Source organism: Girardinichthys multiradiatus, chromosome 13 (genome assembly GCF_021462225.1).
Source record: "Girardinichthys multiradiatus isolate DD_20200921_A chromosome 13, DD_fGirMul_XY1, whole genome shotgun sequence".
Classification (NCBI taxonomy): Eukaryota; Metazoa; Chordata; class Actinopteri; order Cyprinodontiformes; family Goodeidae; genus Girardinichthys; species Girardinichthys multiradiatus.
In genome coordinates, this window is record NC_061806.1 from 4,708,734 (window position 1) to 4,722,473 (window position 13,740).

A 13,740-nucleotide genomic window follows, 5' to 3' on the forward strand; every position below is an offset into this window, starting at 1 on the left:
AATCACAGTGTGCCAGAGTGTCTTGTCTCTATGTCCATTTTTCCTTTTAGAAAAAGACCAACATAGTTTACCAAATTCATGTATTGAAAATTACAGTACATTACATTTCTTGTATCCTTTTTTCTCACTATTTTTAATAAAAATCCTATAAATTTGTTTAGCAAATGTCTTTAAATTTGTTTTACGTTTTATTTTTCCTTCTTGTCAGATCATTAAAATAACAAATCAAATTATTTACAGTGAGCTCTCTGGTCTATTTGATTTCATAAGACATGATTTTGGCGCTGCTATTTGCCAACTTGGATGCACTGTCTTGATTTGTGGTTCAGGCTCAAAGCACAGAAATTGGATGCACACATAATAAGAGGAAACCATTCAATTTGAATAATGAAAACAAGATAGCAGACCTACCATGTAACTTTACTATTGTAAAGTTTGCAGACTGCAGAGCTAACCATCTAATTTATAAGTCAGTCATTTCTTTGAGTTTAAATCTGAGTGAGAACTCAATTCAAAATGATTTTTCAGGCTTAGTGATTTACTTAGCAAACAAATAAATAAATTACTTTGTTTTTATAACCAATAATTGTAAATGTATTACACTTATTAACCCCCACCCCAAACCTGCCCATTACTAAAAATCACAGTGTCATGTATGATGGTTAGTAAAGGATACAACCACAGAGACTGGTTGTGGCAAAAGTAATTTTTTAAATAATAAATAACAGAAGAACTTACAGGTGGAATCACAGGAAAAGGAGGATATGGAGCATTGGCGGAGTAATGGAAGAATGAAGCAAGGAATAATTAAAAACCAGGAGCCTAATTAATGAGACTAGGGTGGAAAATGACAAAAAAAACCAATTGAGCTAATCAGAGGAGATGTGGAACAGAATGAAAGCAGATAAACTGAGGGGGGGCTAATTAACAAAATGTGAACTAAGACTCAAAAGACTCTAAAAACCTAAAGGGTACCAGTAGCTTTGAAAATGGCACAGGGTAGTATACAAATTAATCGTTTTTATACCATTAATTGGTCACAAAAAGTAGTTTTAAGATGTTTTAAGCTAGAAAGTAGACCTCAAAACCTCATCTGTGCAGTCAGTTTATCAAGACTGAGTGTATTTAGAAATGTTTTTTTCATTCAGAGCAGGAGAGCTCCTCCAGGCTGGTCTGTCTGCCAAGGTAAGCTAAGCTTACCGGGCTGCTGGACTTGGACTTGGACCACACTAGCTGCATGATCTCGGCCCTGCATTCTGAGATTTCCCGCTACCATCTGTTTGTGGCGGCTGAAAGTGAATGCAAAGGGTTTAGTAGGTATGTGGTGAGTAACTGCAAAAAACCAGATAACAAAGCAGAATATTTTTTGTTGGAAATTTTCGACATTTATTGTTGGAATTAATTATAAATCATTTCGCCACAGTCCTGTAAGACAAATATTTTAATGCACTGCTGATGATCAGAGCACTTTAAAATTTCCATGTACATAAAAATACACATTTCCCTAAGGCTGTCTTTTGATGTAAACCTAATTTAGTAGTTTATTAAGTCATATATATATATTTTTATCTTATATTATTTATTTATCTAATATTTTTAATTTTTCAGAGTTGTATGCTCTGCAGGAGGAGAGAGCACAGTTCCAGGTTTGGATGAAGATACCCAAAAGTTCTGATCCTCTTCATGTCCAGCCATCGTCTGCTCACCTGTCAATATACTGTTTATATAAAAATTTGCTTATGATTAGACAGTCAAGGTATTAATTCCCTGTACTTATGATTGTCGTTTTAAATAAATCATGCAGTTGTAAAGCAACAACTCTGGACTGATCTAGGTGGTAAAACTAAATGTCAAATAATGACTTAAACATTTCATGATTATGGATCCAGTGCGACTTAAGGAATACTGGAAGGAATAAATTGACTGTATAACTCTAAAGCTGCTCATTATCTATTGGTTATCAGTTGAAACAAAAAAAAAATATTTATTAGCTAATAGACTTTTCAACAGAGTAAAGGAGTAATGGCATCTGCTGGAATGAAGGTGTAATGTAGCGCAGTTTTCTTCCCAATACATCATTAGGCTGATTTAAATAAATGGTCCGTAGGAATGGAAAAAGTACAGAATTCCCTGGTATTCCTATTAACTGGGTAAAACAAATCCTGGGGCTTTACATTCTGGGGCTTTCAGTTGAAAAGAGGATATTGAGGGCAATTCACCACAGAAAACTCTGATTTTGTTCTCAGTGGGCATCTCATAAATCGATAAAGCGATGTCATAAATTTAGAATAGCAATGATTTGAACAGTTGGCCATGAGGAATGTTGAGCCCAGCCATTGATGGAGAACAATATTCAATTCAATTCAAAAATACTTTATTAATCCCAAAGGGAAATTAAATGTTGTTATAGCTCATATTATGAAGGTTTCCTCAAAGAGCTGTTGTAGATGCTGATGGCTGTAAGCAGGAAGGATCTCCTGTAGCGCTCCGTCTTACAGCAGATCTGAAGAAGCCTCTGACTGAAGACTCTGTTGTTGTAGGACAGTCTTATGAAGAGGATGCTCCGGGTTCTCCATAATGTTCTTCATTTTATGAAGAATCCGTCTTTCCACAGAAAGGTAGTCAGCAGCACAGGAGCACCACAGGGGACTGTACTCTCACCATTCCTTTTCCCTCTGTACACCTCAGACTTCCTGTACAAGACAGACTCCTGTCATCTGCAGAAATACTCGGATGATTCTGCAGCCATGGGGTGGATCAGAGATGGACAAGAAGCTGAGTACAGGAAGGTGGTGGACCGCTTTGTGGCATGGTGTGGAAACAATCATCTCATTTTGAACGTGACTAAAACAAAGGAGATGAGTGTAGATTTTAAGAGAAACAGGAATAAGTCAAAAACTATTTCTATTATGGGAGAAGAAGGGGAGGTGGTGGAGGAGTATAAATACCTCGGTGTTCAACTGGACAACCCACTAGAGTGGAGATGCAACTGTGAAGCCATCTACAAGAAGGGACAGAGCAGACTGTACATCTTGAGGAAGCTTAGGTCCTTTGGTGTTTGCAGCAAGATGCTGCATATCTTCTATAAGTCTGTTGTGGAAAGTGTGATCTCTTCTGCCATCATCTGCTGGGGAAGCAGCATCAGAGCCAGGGACTTAAAAAAGCTCAACAAGCTGATAAAGAAGGCTGGTTCTGTTCTGGGGACTCCTCTGGAACCTCTGGAGATCAATGTGGAAAGATGCATTCTTCATAAAATGAAGAACATTATGCAGAATCCTGAGCATCCTCTTCATGAGACTGTCCTACAACAACAGAGTGTCTTCAGTCAGAGGCTTCTTCAGACCTGCTCTAAGACGGAGCGCTACAGGAGATCCTTCCTGCCCACAGCCATCAGCATCTACAACGGCTCTTTGAAGAAACCTTCATAATGACCTACAACAACATTTAATTTCCCTTTGGGATTAATAAAGGAATTTTGAATTTAATTGAATTGATACATTATATTGCCAAAAGTATTCGCTCACATATCCAAAATGGATGCAGAATGGGTCACTCTTAGGATCTCTGTGAATTTCAATGTGGTACTGTGATTGGATGCCACTTGTGCAACAGGTCCAGTTGTGAAATTTCCTCATTCCTAAATATACCAATGTCAACTATCAGTGATATTATAAGAAAGTGGAAGTGATTGGGAATGACTGCAACTCAGCCACGAAGTGCTAGGTCATGTTAATTGACAGGGCTGGGGCAGCGGATGTTGACGAGCATAGTGTGCAGAGGTTGCCAACTTTCTGCAGAATCAACTGCTACAGACCTCCAAACTTCATGTAACCTTTAGATTAGCTCATAGAGATTAGTGCATGGAGAGCTTCATGGAATGGGTTTCCATGGCCGAGCAGCTGGATCCAAGCAAGAGATATTATGTAAAATGCAAAGTGTCGGATGCAGTGGTGTAAAGCACGCCGGTATGGAGGCACATTCTCTGGAGAGACGAATCATGCTTGTTGGATGGCCCTTGTGTGTCACGACTGCAGGTGTTCTACATTGCCACCTAAATGCCTCCGGCAGGTGTGCCACTCAATTCCGCACATTGCCACTAGGCGGTACTATAAGTAATCATTGACATGTTCAGTCAGGCTCAGTTCTGCTTTCGCTGCTTGGGTCTAATAAACATTAGGTCTTTGTAGCACTTTGCTGACTGTGCGTAAAAAGAAAATAAACACAAAAGAATGAGCTGATATGGCAAAATCCTAATGCCACTAAAATGGCAAGAACTCAATATGGAAAGACCTTTTCTAACAATACTAAACCCAGAAAAATAATTAGCGGTCACCTGACTTGAGTCCACACCTCTGCTTTCTTCTACATAACTAAAAAGATTAATCAAAAGGGCACAGTTTCATGTACTTTGGCTCAATTTCAAAATGAACTTAGTTTCTGTTGTCATCCCTTGACTTTGCCAGTTTGGCAAATAAGAGACGATTAAAATAAATGAGCCAAGATTGATCATGATACATTTAACAGGGAAGACTGATGGGCAAAGCAAGCAAAAGGGATGATTACAACTGTCCTTGCTTGATGACAAATTGCTCTGAATTGTTCCGAAAGGAGGGGTGTTTTTATCACTTTGCAAAATCACAGTGGCCCTCTTTGTCATCTTTACTATTAGAGTTTTCATCGTTTGCCGTCCTGCCTTTTGAAGATATACATGGATTCTGAGATATACTTTGATTGTGTTATGAAGTACACAAGAAGTGGGTAAATGTACAAAGTAGGATCCAAATTCTCTGTTTTACAAAAGAAAAGTCCAACAATGCAAAATGAAATAAAACTCCTCATTTTTGGTGTCATTTAGATTCTGCCATGAATAAATAGTTGTGCTATGTGTGTTTAATTGTTGCATTTTTCAACTGAACTTAATTATCAGGATAATTTTTGATCATTTATCATTTATGTAGATAAAAAACGTATTGACAAAAGTAAGTTATAAATGTAAGCCATTAGACGTGCATAAATTTTAAGATTTGTACTTTTTCCTTACAGTCAAATTACACATGACTGGGAAAGCTGCATTTAAAATTCAAATTGAAATTGTGCACGTTTACAAATATAAATACTAATTACAACTTGGATGTAGATTCTTCGCTTTGAATATGAATCCACATAAACAAAATTATGTCATATGGACTTGAGCCAGCAAGAAATCCCACGATGCATTGCAGGATACCTTGATAAGTTGTTGTGTGCTTGGCAAGTACGCACTTGGCACTCTGATGTACAGTTGAAAGTACGTTCTTGCTGAGAACACAAGGACACAATATGATAATTCAGCAATTGGAACAGAATGTACTTGATAATCTCACCCCTCAGCTAACATTTTTCTTTGAGTTTCAATAATTAGTCTCGTTTCACTCAGGAATGTGATTATTTTATAATGGACAGTAAAACAAGAAGAAAATGTTAATTTGACAAATATCAAATATACATAATAAACAAGTGTCATTACTAAATTGAAACGTTATAAATAATAAGCTAAAGTTTTAATTTTTGATCATTAAAAAGGCTTTACTTAGTAAACAATGGTTTAGACTAAAACAACAATAATCTCAGTCAGCAAGTACAGGAAATTGATAACTGTCTAATAATAAGTAAACATTAATAAAATAAAAAAATGTAAAGAAGATGAGACAGTGGGGTATAGGGGAGCATATGGAAACTGCATCAAAACTTGGAACTGTGGTCTCTTCTCCTCAGAGTTGTCATGAAAATGGAAAATAATAACAAATTCACACTCAACTAAATTAGGTTTACATGAAAAGCCAATGATAGGGAAATGTGTATTTTTGTGTACAAGGAAAAGTGAAACTGCTCTGTTTGTATTAATGTATTTTTCTGATTCTGAATTTACATGCAAAAAATTGCTAGGAAGACAAATAAAATTAATTGGTATTTCATGACAAAACTGTGGCGATGCAGTTTATAAAATGCCTACATTAACTTAAAATGTCAAACATATCCAGACAAGTATAATACTTGAGTATACAGAATATAATATTCTGGTCCTTGCAGTTATCCACCGTATATGCTAAAATGCTTTATATCTCACTTTTAGCCGCTACAAACAGATCACAGCGGAAAGTGCCAAGATCAGGCTGCTGTTAAAGGGGAAAACACACCCCAAAAACCCGCTGACCCTGCAGCCAGCGTAGCCTGTCAGTGGATCTGTGCTGCTCCGAAATCTCTAGAGCACATTTTAAAGTAGGATTTCATCATTTAACTCATTGGGTAAAAACTAATTTTGAACATTGTTTGTTCTGTGTAGTGCATTCTATGAAGGATTTTGAATTACATTGGCATAAGTTGGCATTTTGGGTCATTCAAAAAGTATTTGAGCAAAATTTACTCCAAAGTTGAACTCTGCACTGGTAGATAAATCGGCATCCCATTTACTGATAGGAAGTGAGATTCTTAAATCTACTTCTAAAAGTTTTGTGTAAGTTTTTAGAATAACTTTGGCGGTTGAAGTTCAAGGAAGATAGATATTACTAGAGGACTTTCTTGGGTTGTTTGTTTTGATCCTAAATGTGGACTAGACAATAGAGTTTTGGGTTGGCAATATTCAAATGAATTTTTATCAGTACCAGTATTTTAGATATTCCCATCCGGCTGTCACAGATACCGATATTGATGCTTTTAAAACAGCTGTGCTGCTTAATTAAATGGCTGATAAATGGAATATCTGAGATACAGATTTCCTTACAAAGTGTTTCTTCAATTTCTATCCATAGACTGATGGACTTTTCCAAATCTATTTTAAGATTTATTGTAATCTATGTGCCAGATAATATTTATAAAAGTTTGGAAGATTTTACCCCCCTAAACTGCTAAATGTAACTATTTTTCTCTTAAGAAACTTAAAAAACACGTTTTTCAGTTAACTTAATTTAGGAAGATTGTTGGAATAATTTAATATAGATTTATCTTATATTTTCTACTATTCTTTAACTTGACTATTTGATTTTTATAACCTTTCATGATGTTTGTGCGAGTAAAGGATGTGATGAGTTTGTCTGCAGGCAAAGGTCATAAATGGAGCTGAGAAGGAAGCAGTCTGCAGTTGAGGAGGTCATAAAAGATGAAGGCTGATTGTGCTGAACGGACAACACGCTTATCTTAGATTGGAGGAGACTGTGGAAGTGTGTTGTTAAAAGATAATGGTGTTTATGACCTGTATACGATGCAGCTGTTTTTCCCATCCTAAGAGAGTAACGTTCTTTGTAATTAGGGACCCCCGAAAAGATAATAAAAAGAGAGGGTCGGACAGATGGTTTTCTGAGCGGTAGAGAGATTGTAACTGAAAACATCTCTGTCCGTTCTCCTCGCAGCGAGTGAAATAACTAATTCTTTGTCTTTCTCTTTTTTTGTGATGTTATAAGTATTGTAGGTTGTTTAAACCTGACATTAATTTGGTCCTTCGGAGCCGGATTCCAAACATGCTTGATGATTCCAGCGGGTTGGTAGACTCCAGTAAGACCGTACGCACGGCAGTTGTTATCAGACTCACAGACCCTTTCCGGGACTGGATCTCGGCCCGCCTGCTGGGGTCTGATGGCTGACGGAATTCTGAGAGAGAGGAGAAGACAAAGTGGTGAGTTGAATTTGGATTAAAAAGTGTGACGAATGACTGGGGGTCATTGCGTGAAATAAAACCCTGTGAATCCTAGGCCCTAACAGGTAAAAGTAGGACAGCAGAGACCTCTTGAGTATTAATAAGTAATACAAAAAATTCCGTGTTTCAAGGACGGCGGAGTCCTGTTTAAGTATTGATAAGTAATACTGAAAATTCTGTGTTTCCAGGACGGCGGAGTCCGCGTTTAAGTGTTTTAAACAAAAATACTAAAAAAATTCCGCGTTTAAAATGTGTGCATGTGAGTAATGAATGGAGGATTTAAACCACTAGGTTTTGCCTCATACCAAAGCAGTAGGATCAAAAGTGACTAACTTTTGTGGATGCAAAGGCAAGAATTCTCCACTCGAATGAGTTGAAGTGAGAATTACCACAAACAGAGATTTTTCTGTCACCCTACTGAGCAGAATAATCCAGCATTTAGAATGCCCTATGTATTTATATGCTGGACCAAATAAAAAAAAAAAAAAAAAAAGGGAAACGGGGCGAGTAAAAATAAACTAAAAATGAATAACAATGCAAAGATTGGAAATTTATGGAAGCACAGGATCAAATTAAAATATTAAAATTAAAATATTTAGATAAATGGATAACCACATATCATTATGATGGTTGTTTAAACTCTAAAAAATTAGTTAATCTATAGGATGCAATAATTAAAAGTACATTAAAAGTATACGTGATTTAAGAAAAATGGACAAAGAATGTTATGAGGATGTAGATTATTGGTTAAAAGTAACTAAAAAGAGAGAGATGTGATGCAGGAGAAAAGAATGGACGTTTTTGTGGAAAGCAGAAAAGGTCAGAGGGCTGAGAAGTAATTTTTGATGGACTTGCAAAGTAGAACAGCAGGACAAAAGAAAGGGAGTAAAAAGAGTAGGTGGAAAGTTTTTGTTTTGTACCAAAGATCTGATGAGGTTTGACAGGATAAGATGGGCTAAAATGAGTCCCTTTGGTGAATAAATCCATCCCCACCATGGCTGTACCTCATGTATGTTTTATTTGTGTTTATTTTTTTTATTTATTATTGTTTTGAGACGCTGGAGGCTGTTGATACAGCGTGTCACGGAGGTTCATGGCATGACAGGTTTTTTTTTCTGAGTAACCTTAGAAAATATTTTACTCTTTTTAACAGCAGAACAAACAGAGTGAGGGGATTAATCGATAGGCTTACAGTTAAGATACAGACGCAGAGCTGACTACGCAGAAATAGCCAGAGTGAAACAAAAAGAGGAAGAACCTTTTGAAGAATATAGGATTAGACTGACAAAAGTGTTTAAAATACATAGTGGTCTACAAGAAGATGAAAACGAGCAAGGAGCTTATTGACAGCAGGAAAAAAATGCACTACATGCTGGTTCCAGGGATGCAATTAATACCTGGGTAATGTAGAATATAAACTACCTATGTGTGTAACTGGAATGTGCAGATAGAGGAGAGGGAATGAAGATAGAGGTCATAAATTGGTGAAGGACAGGGGATTACCGGATGGGGGTGAAGAAGATAGCGGAGGACAAGCTTGCTAGAAGAAAATAACCAGAATCACTCCTTATTTGGACCTAAGGAACTGTTATGCTATACATGAGTGACATGATATATGTATATGTTGAACACACCCTTGAGACTGAATAAAACGAGCTGGAAGCAGAGAGAGAGATCAGAGTTGTTGCTCGCAGGTGTTTGGCTGGGGCATCTTTCTCTCACTCTGCGCAGAGGCGAACATAAGCTGATTGTACTTTGTGTTTATGTCACTCTTTTGAAACCTGTGCCCAAATCAACGGACCCGGGGAAGCGGAGACGGCTTCGACAGTAAGGAGACATTTTATAGGGTTCCCCACAGCAAATCTAGAAGACTATGTTAATCATGCCCTCCATGCAGAAAGAGTAATGAAGGATAAAAAAAAAGACCTTTTTTCAGCTAGAAGAAGAAGAAGAACATATTTATTATCAAAATAGCAGAGGAAGAGGAGGATTTAGAGGCAGAGGACAAAACCGCAGGTGTCAGAGAGGAGGAGTGAGCAGAGGAAATTACAGACAATACACCTCAGGGTGCTGGTGTTGTGGGAGAGAAGGACATCTGATCAGAGACTGTCCTGGGAGGAGAAATAATGATTCAGCATGACTAGGACAGAAAACAGGTGAAATTGTTCCTAGTACCTCAGACACCGATGAAAACAAAAAAAAAAAAAAAAACACAAGGGCAGGATGTCCTCCTAAATTTCCAGGACCTTCTCTCCCTAGATAGCATAAAACCTGAAGTTACCTTACTGTTGAATGGAAAATCAATTACTTTTCTTTGTGATACCGGAGCATGCAGGACCACCTGTAGAGAAACAATCCCAAATCCCAGACTTAGTGATCAGCAAATAACAGTAAGGTCAGCTAGTGGGAAATTGACACAAGTCTGTGAGTCTGAACCAGTTTGGATAAGAAATCCCAATGGACAGTCATGCCAGCTATCTATTCTAATGTTCCCTGAGTATCCGGTGAATCTATTGGGACGAGATGGATTATTACATCTGGGGTTAGCATTAATTCCGACCTCAGAAGAACATATTGTAGTAAAGAGAAAAGCAGAACTCAGTACGTCAGTTGCTGAAGTAGTGTTAGCAGAAGACACTAGGAAGCTCTGCAAAATGTGGACACCACCACACATATCTTTATTCAAGGATAAAGAACTCAAGTGGCAGGATATGGGAAAAATAGTGCAGAGGGCAAAAGATGCCACAGACTGGTTTGCAACAACAATGAATACAGAAATTAGTGCATCCACAAGATTAACTAGAAAATTATTATTTTGGACAGTGACAGTGTAAAAAGGGATACATTTGTATACGAAGCAACAATGAGAAATATTCCTTACTGAACAGGAGGAACAGTTCTTGACTGAAGTCCCTGATAAGTTATGATCAAAAGACCCAACTGATGTGGGTTTAGTAAAAGGAGTGTTACCTGTCCAAATTAGAGCATAAACAGAATACAGGCCCAGTGTAAAACAGTACCCTTTGAAATATGATGCTCGTGAAGGAATAAAACCAGTAATAAAGGATTTAATAACTGCAGGGGTGATAATAAAATGCGAGGACTCACCATGTAACACCCCCATTTTTCCAGTTAAAAAAACAAGCTCCATCAACAGGATGGCGCATGGTACAAGACTTACAGGCAGTTAATAATGCAGTTGTTCAGAGAGCACCGTGTGTTCCTGATCATTATACATTATTAAATTCCCTAAGACCAGATGCTAGAATATTTACTGTAGTTGATATAAGCAATGCATTTTTCTCTGTACGTATAGATAAAAATAGTCAGTTCTGGTTTGCATTCACCTTTAAGGGACAAAGATATACTTATACCAGACTACCTCAAGCCTACTGTGAAAGTCCAACTATATACTCTCAGGTAATGAGTGCAAGTATGGCCAAGTTTGACCCTCCAGGAGGTAGTCAGGGTTTACTATATGTTGATGATGTGTTATTAGCTTCTTCTGATGAGGAGACCTGTAAAAATGACATTTAGCAGAAGAGGGACACAAAGTTAGTAAAAAGAAACTTCAGTTGTGCAAAAATGAGGTTAAATACCTAGGCCACAATCTTAGCGCAGGGGGACGCATGATTGTAGAAGTAAGAAAGACTGCAATATTATAAGTTCCAAAACCAGTAACAAAAAAACAAATGATGTCCTTCCTTGGACTAACTAATTATTGTAGAAACTGGGTGCCAAATTATGCAGAAATAGTAGCTCCATTAAACAAACTAATGTATGAGGAAGAGCTGAAAATGATGTCTGAACTGAAATGGAGTGTAGCCAGTACTGCTTTAGCATTACCAGATTATAGTAAACCGTTTGTTCAGATGGTAGATTGCAAGGGACATTTTATGACTTCAGTTCTGGTTCATCAACATAGTGATAAAATGAAACCAATAGCCTATTTCTCTTCAAAGCTAGACAGTGTTGCGTGTGCACAACCATATTGTGTGAGAGCTGTAATTGCAGCCTCCATGGCGGTTGAAGTCAGTGCTACAATAGTGTTATTTCACCCTTTAACTTTAAGAGTTCCCCATGCAGTTTCAGCATTATTACTGCAGACGAATATGACCTTTCTATCACCTGCCAGACATTTGTCCTGCATGTCAACTTTACTGTCACAACCACACTTAACTACAGAAAGGTGCACCACTTTAAACTCAGCAACATTGTTACCCACACCTGAAGATGGAATTCAACATGATCGTCAAGAATTAGCAGAAAAAGAAGCAAAAACAATAAGTGATTTGCAGGATTAAACTCTGGCACAAAGCAAAATAGTTTATGTGAATGATTCCTCCAGAAAAGATGAGAGGGAAGATACAAACAGGATATGCATTGGTGACAAAAGATACAGTGTTAAAAGAGATGCAACAACAAAGCCCATCACAGGAGATAGCAATGTGGAAAAAACATGGAGCTGCATTAAAAGATGAAATCTATATTTGACCAGATAATAAACCTGTCCTACCAAAGAACCTATATAAATGGGCGGCATTATTGAGCCATCGTGTTTCACATGTCTCAACAGGGAGGAATGGTAGGACAGATGTATAAATATTATATAACTTATGGATTTAATTCTTATTCAAAACATTTTTGTAAAACATGTTTAACATGTGCAAAACATAATCCACAAGGGACAAGTTCCAAAACCAAGATACCCCTTTCAAACAATTCATATGGATTTTATTGAGTTAAATCACAGTGAAGGGAAAAAAGTTCTGTTTAGTCATTATAGATGCATTTTCTAAATGGATAGAACTATTTCCAACTAAACACTACAAGCACCTTCAGGGCTAACACCCTATGAAACGTTATTTGGAAGACCATACAGATTACCACAGTTAAAAAATAAGTGGGAGTTAGATGAAGAAACTAACCTAGCTGATTATATGAGGAGTATGTTAGAAACCAACAGAAATAAATTCAAACTAATGAGGAATGTTCTATTTCCCAACAGGAAAACCAACTAGTGGAACCAGGAGACTGGGTGTTAATAAGGAGTGTAGAAAATAAATATTGGTATTCACCTAAGTGGGACGACCCATATTAGTTATTATTAACCACTCCTACAGCAGTAAAAATAGCTGAGAGATCAACCTGGATTCACCTTACACATTGTAAAAAGGTCATTTTGGTTGAAAGCTCCGCCGGGGGAAGTGATTTACAGACTGATAATAGGGTGGACCCAGACATTTAGAGGCTGGAGAGACCCGAAAGTCAGTGAAGAAAATTAAGACACTGGAACCACTTAGAGGAGTCAAAATTTCAGCCAAAATGACTTTTAGATGGATGAACAATGCTTTTCGATGCTGGGTATTTATTTATTTTTCTCATATTGATTTTTTATTTTTCTGGTACTTCTGGGAACCAGTCAAGATGAATCAGAATGTAACAACATCTGCTATGAGTCATATGAAACAAGTAGCGCTAAATCAAGGAAGGCAAGATAACCTAACTATGTGTACTAAACAAACTTCTTATACTTATGGCATTCAAGTGTGTGTGAAATCTAAACCATAGCTGTGGTGCTGATCCCACTCATTAGCTTGACCAAATGAGGAAGGAAAGGGCAGGATTATAGAAGTTATAAATGGTACTTAACTAATGACAGAAGAGACACCTCATGGTCCATGATGGTAGCTGATGAGGGAAACAATTGGACACCAGAGTGGGGCACCACTGCTTATGCTAGTCATCAAAAGAAGTTGTTTAAGCTCCATAAAGCTGATAATGCAATCCAGGTAACAAAGCGAAGAGAGTAAAAATTATGTTAGGAAACTTAACCACAGATGACTGGTTCCAGGTTATTACTGGAGTATCAGGAACAAATAATAACTGGTTATTGATGGTAGAGCAAGCAGCTAACATGACTAAAAGAGATTGTGTTGTGTGTTTGGGTCCCAGGCTTTTGTTACAAATAATTCCAGCTGTGATACCACAACTCTGTGTGATGGAAGTAATGAATCAAAATAATTTAATGGAATGTGTCAGCACTGGGATTCTGTTTTTCCTGTAACTAC

At 37.4% G+C, this 13,740-nt stretch overlaps 1 long non-coding RNA gene across 1 annotated transcript in view; it reads left to right on the forward strand.

The window, feature by feature from the left end:
• The window catches only part of LOC124879149, a 2,233-nt gene extending 410 nt beyond the window's left edge, over positions 1-1,823 (forward strand). Inside the window, exons 2-3 of the long non-coding RNA XR_007040963.1 lie at positions 1,149-1,317; positions 1,609-1,823. This is a non-coding gene — a long non-coding RNA (uncharacterized LOC124879149). The remainder of the gene's footprint in view (positions 1-1,148; positions 1,318-1,608) is intronic.
• Positions 1,824-13,740: the final 11,917 nt, after the last annotated feature.